This window comes from Mustela lutreola, chromosome 15 (genome assembly GCF_030435805.1).
Source record: "Mustela lutreola isolate mMusLut2 chromosome 15, mMusLut2.pri, whole genome shotgun sequence".
NCBI classification, from domain to species: domain Eukaryota; kingdom Metazoa; phylum Chordata; class Mammalia; order Carnivora; family Mustelidae; genus Mustela; species Mustela lutreola.
Genome location: NC_081304.1, coordinates 27,770,107 through 27,778,442, shown reverse-complemented (window position 1 = coordinate 27,778,442; position 8,336 = coordinate 27,770,107). Strand labels below are relative to the sequence as shown.

At 36.0% G+C, this 8,336-nt stretch overlaps 1 pseudogene; it reads left to right on the top strand.

Annotated features, from left to right (window-relative positions):
- The first annotated feature begins 6,896 nt into the window (after nt 1-6,896).
- Nucleotides 6,897-7,236, top strand: LOC131816494 (eukaryotic translation initiation factor 1-like; annotated as a pseudogene).
- The last annotated feature ends 1,100 nt before the right edge of the window (nt 7,237-8,336 follow it).

Sequence of the window (8,336 nt, the reverse complement as noted above, 5' to 3'; positions counted from 1 at the left end):
AAAGAATACAGAATATTTAAATGGAAAAGACTGACACAATGAAGAAAGTAAAAGGCAAGCTGCTTTAAGCAGTATGGACATTTTAATGATAGCAGTTGCTCCAATCCATGAATAGGGGATGTCTTTCCATTGATCTGTGCCTTCTTTAATTTCTTCTATCAATATGTTGTAATTTTCAGCATACAAGCCTTTCATCTCTTTGGGTAAAGTTTATTCTTCAATATTTTATTTGTGTTCCTATTGTGAATGAGATTGTTTTATTAACTTCCTTTTTGGATAAATCATTATTTGTATGTAGAAATGCAACCAACTTTTTAATGTTGATTTTGTATCTTGCAACTTTACTGAATTTAACAATTCTAATAGCTTTTCTGTTGGGAGTCTCTAGAGTTTTCTACACCCATGATCATGGCATCTACACAGATAGCTTTACTCTTCCCTTTCTATTTTGGATGCTTTTTATTCTCATTTTCTTGATTAATTCCTCTGCCTAGAACTTCCAGTACTATGTTGAAGAGAAGTGGTAAGAATGGGCATCCTTCCCTTCTATAAATCTTAAAAATTTTGTTTTAACTTTTCCCCACTGATCATAATACTAGCAGTGAACTTTTCAATGGCCTTTATTGTGTTGAGGTAAGTTCTTTTTTTTACCTATTTTGCCGAGACTTTTAGCCATGAATAGATGTGCAACATCATCAAATGCCCATTGTGCATCTATCGGGATAATCATGTAGGTTCTGCTCATTTGTTTCAGTTTGTTGATGTGGTGTGTCACACTGATTGTTTCTCATATGTTGAACTATCCTTGCGTCACAGAGATAAGTTTCACATAGTCATGAGGTAGGATCCTTTTACTACATTGTTGAATTCAGTTTGCTAGTATTTTATTGAGGATTTTTGCATGCATATTTATCAAGGATATTGGCCTATAATTTTTTTTTCTTATAGTGTCTTTGTTTGGTTGTGGTATTATGGTGATGCTGGCCTCATAAAATGAATTTGAAAATGTTCCTTTTTCTTCTGTTTTTTGAAAGAGTTTAAGAAGAATCAGTATTCTTATAATGATTTTTTAAAGATTTTATTTATTTGAGATTTTTTGGAAAATCTTTTAAAAGATTTTATTTATTTATTTATTTATTTGAGAGAGAGAGAGAGAGGAAGAGCTGAGGAGAAAAGAATCTCAAGCAGATTCTGCAATAAGTGTGGAGCCCAATATGGGGCTTGATTTCACAACCCTGGGATCATGACCTGAGCCAAAACCAAGAGTCAGATGCTCAACTAACTGAGCCACCCAGGTGCCCCAAGAAGAATCAGTATTTTTCTTTGAACATTTGGTAGAATTAATGCATAAAACCAAATGCCCAATATGGCCATAAATATGTAAGAAAGGTGTACCAACCACAATGACATACCTGAGCTGTAAAAATGAAAGAGAGAGAGAGAAAGAGACAGAAAGAGAGAGAAAGAAAGAAAGAAAAAGGGAGAGGGAATAGGAAAGGAAAAGGAAAGGATAAAAAAGATCCAAGTGCTAACAAGGATATGAAACAACTATAATTATGGCTACAACTGTAATACTGCTGTTGTACATAGATTATTAATTTGTATAACTACTCTAGAAAACTGTTTGGTACTATCCTTTAAAAATGAATACATACACACAAACATACACACAATAACCCATTGGTTCCACTATTAGCTATATACCAAACAAAAGTCTATTCATATATTCAACAAAAGGAATGTACAAGAATGTTCATCCAGCAACATCTATGAGTCAAAAACCAGAATCAGATATTAATCCATTGTAAGTTCCTGGAAAATCCAGGAACAAAAGAGCATGTTATAAAATTCCTTTCGTATAAATTTCAGAAAAAAGGGGTGGAGAGAGGCAAAAACAATCTATGGTGTTTTAATTCAGGTTAGTGGATAGGATACCTTTGGAGGTATATTCATCTGGAATGAGCATGAAGGGAGATTCTCAGGTGTTAGTAATGGTGTATGACTTGATCTTGGGTTGGTTACACAGATTTGTTAACTCCATGAAGGTTCATTTGGCTCAATATTTTTTTGATTTATGTACTTTTTTTGCACTATGTTACACTTCAATAAATAGTATAAAAAAATTCCTAATGTTAAAAAAGGGCTTTATTCAATGAAACACTGTAGATGTTATAGACTGAAGAGAGGTAACAGCCAGATGCTCTCTATAAATTACTGAGTAGTGTTCTACGAAGGAGGGAGAATGTTGCACATTTCAACAAAGGAGCATCAAGAGTCAAGTATGATGGCAGCAGTGGTGAACTCCTTAGATTTAGAAGAGTTCCTGGGACATACGAGCACTCCAGGAAGCTTTGGAGTAAATCAATGTCTAAAGGTGAGAAAGATTTCCAAGGACATCAAGGAGTCCTGAATGCCCAGCACATAAGGCACACGGGAAGAAACTGATGAGGGTTAGGCTCTAAGGAGCATTGTCAAATTATTATAAAGAACATTAGAAAATAAATTTGACAATGTGAGCAGGGTTCTGAGATACTGAAACAAAATGCCTGGTTTAATCTTTACTTGAAACTCATTCATTCTTTCCAAAAATGATAGTCTTCTTTGTTACTGAGGAACTGAGAAATGGAAATTTAATAGATATAAATGCGTAAGCCATAATTATTTTTTAAAAATATTTTATTTATTTATTTGACAGAGAGAGAGATAGTGAGAGCAGGAACACAAGCAGGAGAGTGGGATAAAGGCAGAGGGAGAAGCAGGCTTCCTGCTGAGCAAGGAGCCTGATGTGGGGCTCGATCCTAGGACCATGACTTGAGCTAAAGGCAGACACTTAACAACTGAGCCACTCTGGTGCCCCATAAGCTATGATTGTTAAGTGTTAACAGATTTTTTTTTTTAATATAATTTTTTATTTTTTATAAACATATATTTTTATCCCCAGGGGTACAGGTCTGTGAATCACCAGGTTTACACACTTCACAGTGTTAACAGATTTTGAGCCAAGAAATAATTTTACTTTCGGAGGGGCCAAGCCCAAATAATTTCTCTTATATCAAAAATTCATACACAAAGGAAATTCAGAATCAAAAGAAAATTTAAAGAAACTGCTATGATAAGGAAGATATGTATGGAATTTAATATTCTCAATTAATCCTGATAATAATCCCTATGATAGTTAATAGCCCAATTTTGAAAAAGCTATTGAAGTCTCCAATTCTTTTAGTAGTAGTATATGCATACTCACAGAACTTGTTTGGTGGTGTAGCCAGGAATGAGATCTAGACATAATATTCTCTTTATGCCCTTCCCATTAAAGTTGACAGATGTAAAATAAATGGTCAATTATTCATAAGATCAGTCTCGTACATGGACGAATTTCTCCGTAACCATGGAGTGATAAAACTTTCTTAACTATGATTCAAAACAGAAGCCAAAAGAAAACAGCTATTGACATTTAATTGTATAAAAAAAAAAAAAAGTAAATAATAAATTGCATGGCAGAAACATCAAAGGCAAAGTAAACAAAATGACAATCTGCAGAAAATATTTGTACTTTAAATTATAAATAAAGTTAATATTTATCATGTTTTAAAGGCTTTTAAAAATAAAAAGGAAAAATACCAGCTAAGTTAGATAAAATGTGCTAGAAATATGAAATGACCTTCACAGAAAAATGCAAATGGAACTTAAACATTTTAAGGATGCTCAACCTCACTTATAATAAGACAGATGCAAATTAATACCTCACTGAGTTAGCATTTCTCACTTATCAAATTGGCAAAAAATCAAAAGCTTGACAATTGACTCTGTTGGCAAAGCTGTACGGAAAAAAACTCTCAGACATTGCTAGTGGGAATACAAATGTTACTACTCTTATGGAGTAAAATTGGCAACACATACAAAAATTACATGAGCAAAATTAAGGAAAGCTATTTACTGAACCAGTAATTTTAGTAACAAAGTAATGAAAGCATAATTGCCCACCAAAAAGGGGGCCCACTGAATATACTATGCAATATTCATGCAATGCAGCTCATAGCTGTGAAAAAAATGCAGCTGGAAAAATGGAATGAGGTATCTCTGTGGATATTAAAATGGAATGGCACTCAACATTTAAGGTTACTGAAAAAGTGAGATAGAGGTAAGTGCATATAATATTCTCCCATTTCTGATAACAAGTGTGTGTGTATGCATGTGTATAAAGAGGAGAATGGTAGATAAATGTCTGCATGTAACAACATGAAACAGCTTAATAAAAGATAACTTAAAGAAATGTTTTACCTATTAAAGGGAAGGAGGCAATATGGTAACTAGGACAGTTACGCAGACTAAACTTCTCTCAATATGTATGTCACTAGATTGGCCTTCTTTGGAGCCTGGTATATTTTACATAATTTTAAAACAGAAATAACTTTTGAAAAGTCCCAAGAAACAGAAGCAAAATGAAACAAATGAGCTAACTGTGCATCAGGCTGATGTGGTAACAGGAAAGGAGGAACAACTCTAAGTGGCTGTGAAACACTGTAAATTGACTATATATCCCTAATGGGGTATATCCTGAGTGGTATATGTCCTAAGGACAAAAACAAATGTGAAACACATTTAAACTTGTCAGTCATATTGTCGTTGGTGGCTCTAGTATTTTTGTGTGACAAAAGTGGGATAAAGAAAATGGCTGATTCTTAAAAAAAAAGGAAAAGAAAAAGAAAATGGTTGATTTTTTTTTGCATCTTAAAGAACTCGCTTTCAACACAGAGAAAAAGAACTATGGAGGGAAGATAGAAGAGGTTACGTGACAACTCTGAAACCCAGAATTTGAAGTACATCAATATAAATTCATAAACCATTTTCCCATATCCCAGTTCTGTCCACTGAAAAGTCTTCTAAACAATGACTGACGTAGTGGCAATAAGCAACTATGTACCCAGATTTTTGTCTCCAACTATTATCTGCCACCAAGGCACCTATGGATGTGTAATATGACGTCTAACACAGCACATGTAGAAGATAAATGCGGAACATCTCCTCATGCAAATGACAAGCAGGGAACATTCCTAATACCATTTTGGCGGCGTTAAAAGGATTCAGAGTTAACTAAAAGCTCCCACTGGTCTGAGTTGAGACATTTAATCACTGAGATCAACAATAATTGGTGGATTTAAACATATTAACTGTGTTTAAACATATTAACTGTGTTTAAATCCTTGAGATGATGATGATGATGATGAAAATGAGGTATTAGTAGATCTTTGGCATATACAAACACTAGCAAATTTAAAAAAATTAAACATCTACCTTGATTTCCTGTACAAGATATAACTCAGTTATCCAAACCACTGAACAGGGGGGACTATGAGAACTATTTCAGCTAATAGATGAGGAAGGCATGATTGTATTGGATAAGCAGCAAGATGCTTAATCAACTGAGCCTCCCAGGCACACCTGTTTTTCCATCTCAAAAAAAAAGGAACAATGCCAACATGAACGTTTTGTTCCAAGTCCTTTATGGGTCAACCGTGGCTTTTCTCTTTAAAAGCATCTTCTTTATAACTGATCCTTTAGAATAAAGTCGTGAGTTTCTAATAAGGACTAAACGAGTCAGCCGCACATAAAAATACACTCTATCAGATTATCTGGCAAACTCAAGCCTCAAATGTGTCTTCTCTTACAGGAATTAAAGATGAGAGACTTTGACATTTATTACTGAAATGATTGATTCTTTTGTGGAATCTAAAAACACCATTCCTGCTCTTCTCTGTTACTGATTTGCAAACCTAGAGAGCTTCAGGTAGGTTTGGCTTTTAATCCAACATATAAATACAGAACAAGCTATATTTAAGGAAATAGGATCACTAGGGAAAATGAATTTCATATCAGGGTGTAGCCCTTTGTGGTCCAATATAGTTATATCCTGGCTTTAAGAGAAAATGAAAATTTCCCAGGCCTTTTCCATTCATGCTGAGGTTTTTTGTGGGAATTAAATATATTAGAAAACCCCCTTTCTTTCTCTCCTATACCCTCAAAATTTTTTTTAAAGATTTCATTTATTTATTTGACAGACAGAGATCACATAGTAGGCAGAGAAGCAGAGAGAAGGTAGAAACAGGCTCCCCACTGAGCAGAGAGCCCCTGTGGGGCTCAATCCCAGGACCCTGGGATCATGATCTAAGCCGAAGGCAGAGGCTTTAACCCACCCAGTCACCTAGGTGCCCCTATCCCCTCAAATTTTAACAATGACACACATGCAAAATCAGGGGTAAAGCAACTTACCAAAGAACTGTTTCTCGATTAAATGGAAACAATAAATTCAGGTCTTAAGGTGCAATGTTTCCCAAATTCATATTCCAACCAAACCTAGAAAAGGAGAGTGCCAGTTCCCTCCCTCCCTCCCTCTTTTTCTCTCTCTCTATAAATATACATGTGTATACATATATATATAGATGTATGATACCCTTTTTCATAATTTTTTTAAAAAATCGAATTTTTGACCACTCATTTAGAGCTAACCTGTTTGCTTTTCTCGTATAAAAAAGTTTCCATCACATTTACAAATGCATTGGGATATATACAAAAATGGAGAAGAGCTGTATCTCCACTGACACACTATAGAAAGCAAATTAAAACTACCTTCATTCATGTACTGAAAAATACAAAGTTGACTTCTAAAATGCAAGTAGAGCTTAAAGTATTAATGGGTATAAAGTTTAAAAGAGGAGAGGCCCCAGTCAGTGTGCAGCCGCAACCATGGAGGCCTCAAAAGAGCTTCCCCCTTGAAATCCCTCCCTTCCTGAGACTCAGGCCCCACCCCCCCATACCCCTTCCTCTGCTCCCTGCCTCCTCCTGCAGCTACATTCCATCTTTTCCATGGAGGAAAAGAAATCCTATGCTCTGTCCGGATGTCTGCTACCCAGAACCTCCACTTTTCGACCCTTTGCTGATGCAAGTAAGGGTGATGATCTGCTTCCTGCTAGCACTGAGCATTATATCCATATAAGAATTCAACAGAGAAATGACAGGAAGACCCTTACCACTGTCCAAGGGATCGATGATGGTTATGATAAAAAGAAACTAGTGAAGGCATTTAAGAAATTTGCCTGCAGTGGTACTGTAATTGATCATCCAGAATATGGAGAAGTAATTCAGCTATAGGGTGACCAGTGCAAGAACATGTGCCATTTCCTCAGAGAGACTGGACTGGCTAAGGATGATGACCAGCTGAAGGTTCGTGGGTTTTAAGTGCTTCCGGCCCACTGAAGCTTAAGTGAGGATATCCTTGCAATGAGTAGAATTTCCTTTAGGTCCCTTGTCACAAGTTTAAAAACCTCACAGCTGATATAATGTAACCATTCGGGGTCTGCTTTTAAGTTGGACTAGCCTAACTCCCTCACGCAATCAGCTAAAAGGAGCCAAAAAAGACTGAGATAGAGAAGGAGAAATAGCCTACCATTACTATAATCTTCAAAGTAATTGTGAGTATGTGCACGAATGCTTGCTTCTCACTAATGTGTACACCACACCTCTGACCTTGTATAGATAGGTAATCCCATGAATTACCAACTGGTAAACATTCAAATTTGAGGGATCCTATAAATTAATTAAAACTAATAAAACTATTATTCCTAACTTTAACAGATAAAGGGAGTGGAAGAGAGCCTCGGAGGATTCATTTGGTCATTTTCCTCAGCCTTTCAATATTATCAGTCCTAATTTCTCAATGAAAGATTTCACAAAAGACACTCCATTCTGTATTGAGATTTCAGTTTCAGCTATTAGCTATGCCACTTACTAACTGAAAGGGATTACTGATCATTGATTGTGATTCTTTACCGCTCCCTGCCTCTCTGTTCTTCTCGATTTGACTCTGCAGTTCCTCCTACGAGAGGCAGAGGATGCGTCCTTCCTCACCAATGCTTGATCAATATGGTGAGTGGAAGTGACAGTGGGCCAACTTGGATCCAAGCCTTACAAGTAATGTTTTTTTTTGTTTTGTTTTTTTTTTTTTTTTGCTTGCCCCACTTTCATTTCTGCTGTGATCATAGAAAAACATGTCCTAAGTGACCCAGAGTCCCAGAAGAATGAGGGACGCACAAAACTCACATGAACCTGTCCTAGGCCTGGAGCCAAACAAGCAAATCCAGCCATTTCCAACAAGCCACTGCCAAGTTGCAGCTGCATGAATGAGAAAACAAAAACAAAACAATGCTTTTTAGAGGACACTGAGTCTTGTTTTGTGCTATTTTTTGTTAGACAGCATTACAGTGGCAATTGTTGACTAATCCAGACATCAGTTACAGAACTAAGACACTGTTGGAAGAAAAACCGAAATGTGTTATGGT